Source organism: Octopus bimaculoides, chromosome 8, assembly GCF_001194135.2.
Source record: "Octopus bimaculoides isolate UCB-OBI-ISO-001 chromosome 8, ASM119413v2, whole genome shotgun sequence".
Classification (NCBI taxonomy): Eukaryota; Metazoa; Mollusca; class Cephalopoda; order Octopoda; family Octopodidae; genus Octopus; species Octopus bimaculoides.
Genome location: NC_068988.1, coordinates 5,930,615 through 5,933,114, shown reverse-complemented (window position 1 = coordinate 5,933,114; position 2,500 = coordinate 5,930,615). Strand labels below are relative to the sequence as shown.

Genomic DNA, 2,500 nt, shown 5'->3' with positions numbered 1-2,500 from the left:
TAAAACTGAATATCTTTAAAAGTATACTATCGTGGAAAATATCCCACAGCAAGATAAAATGAATACATCTTAACTGTGAAAATGCATAAATATTTTTGTATAGGCAGATATTTTGGATTTAATGGAGAGCAAACTTAACGCGACGTTAGTAAAGTGATAGCATTCAGGTTTGTAAGTAAAAATATTGCTGGGTTTTCAAAGTATTTCTAAGCCATCAGCAAATTTTAAGTTGATGTCTACCTTTCAACAAAGGCCAGCAATTTCGCCATATTAGTGTCTCAGTTCAGAATTTAAATGTTCCAAAAGCGAAAGAATTGTCATGCCGTTAGTATAAAATGTCAATTCTATATCTTCCATCCATTTCAACGAAATTCTTTGAAACATTTTCTATGAGGATGTCTTCGATTGAAAACCGGATGAACGAAATCAATGAATAGATTGGAAAACTTCATTCTTCGCACAAGAGCTGCCATATTGTGTAACATCTGTATTTTGGTAACAATAAGGAATACTCAACACAAAAGTGCGAAGTACGTTACCAATATTTTACTCGAAGACTTTGGAAATATCTTTAGATCCTTCCAGATATTTACCAATTCATTATAGGTTTTTACACTTGAAACATGACTCAAAAGTTAAAATGCCTATGTCTATGTAAAGAGTTTTAAAAAGTTTACTTCCAAACCACTTCTAAAGAATATATATTCCATATATACATATATATATATATAAACGGCATTTCTTTTCACAGTTCTTGCCTACCAATTTCATTAGAAAGGCATTGATGACTGGGGCTATAGGTGGAAATTCTTGCCTAAGGTTTCGCGCTGTAGGATTGAACCTAAAACCACGCGGTTGTAAACGAACTTCTTCACCACATATCGATGCTTGAGCTTATAACAGCAAAGAAATATATGTTCTGAAGTTACAGCCGTGATAGATCGTTCAATATGGACAGGTTTTTATCTTATAAAAATTGCTAATGTTATGTTTCAGTAAGAAATTAAACACATTGGAATTGATGTTGATAACACTATCCATGAAGTTTATGTATATGTATTGGAGTTAAAATGTCGAGATATCTACGTATCAAGATAGATTATATCATTAAAAGGTTAGAGTTATCTGGCGTGGTGATCAATCAAGCTATGTCTACGACAGAATCGATACATTCGCTTTTTGGTAGGTGGGAGTATAGCGCGACAAAGACCATCATGGTATTGTTTAGTAACGGGTATTATGTATGTAAGACCACTAAAGCATAAGAAGCAATTAGAATCTTTACTTAGACTTGTTAATTTCTATGAATATATATTGATTTCGGCCATCATTCAGAAAATATATCAACGCTATTTATACACGGAAGCATTGTCTGGGTGGCCACAAGCAATAAAAGTTAAGAATAATAAACAAAAGCATAGTATTTGCCAGACATGGTATTCAAAACCATTAGTTTGTGAGTGAATTTTGCGACAATGATTTGCGTCCTTGAATTGATGAGATTGGATATCAATAAGCGTAAGCACCTCTCTATGCAATATAAGAAATAATGGGGAATGAAGCAATTGTCACAAGAGTTAAAATGAGTTTTAAAGCAAATTATCACAGAAAAGACTTGCGTGCGTTTAGGTTATCAGACAATCCATCATTCAGAAAGAATTGTTATGCTCTGTACTCTGATGGATAGACAAATGCGGATATTGGTCACTGCCCATGCTATTACATGAATCTATAGCTCTGGCCTGGTGTAGTTACAGAAGAAAAGATGAACCGAAACAAGATAGATCTGTATCTCAAACAAGATAAAAAGCAGTCATCCAAGACGTAATTTCAATGCAAAACGTATAGAAGGATGAAATGCTCCTATGAATTTTGTCCCCCGTGATAACGATTCTGCCAGCTCACTAACTAAATGATGGTGATGATGATTATGATGATGTCCGAATCTAGTGAAGGCTGTAAATACTTGGGCAGTATCATTACTCAGTAGCTTTTGTAGATTGGACAAAAGCTGAATTAGCAAAGCTAGACAGAAGAACTAGGAAGAAATTCAAAATGAATGGAAGACGTCACATATGGGTGGGAGTAGCAAGGTTATACCTACCTAGATAGGAAGGCGGAAGAGGGTTAATATCAGTAGAAGACTGCATGGAGTTAGCTAGAGTAGATACAGACTCCTAAGAAAGTTTACTAAAAGGTACTTGAGTCATAGGAAGATATAGGGAAACCAAAAGACCCAAACGATGATAAAAACCAGAAGAATAACAGAAATTATCTTGAGTTGCAGGAGAAGGCGTTGCATGGTAGGCCCCCAAAGAAAGTTGCAGCAAATAGTAGTAGTGAGACATGGTTATGGTTGCAGTAAGGAAAGCTGAAGAGTGAGACGGAAAGCGTGTTAGCAGCTGCACAAACTATCTTTATCAATCAATCTATCTATCTATCTATCTATCTATCTATCTATCTATCTATCTATCTATCTATCTATCTATCTATCAATCTA

General features: G+C 34.8%; 1 protein-coding gene across 1 annotated transcript in view; it reads right to left on the bottom strand.

Annotated features, from left to right (window-relative positions):
- Positions 1–2,500, bottom strand: part of LOC106871605 (delta-type opioid receptor) — a 129,951-nt gene that overhangs the window by 77,188 nt on the left and 50,263 nt on the right. The window lies entirely within an intron of this gene.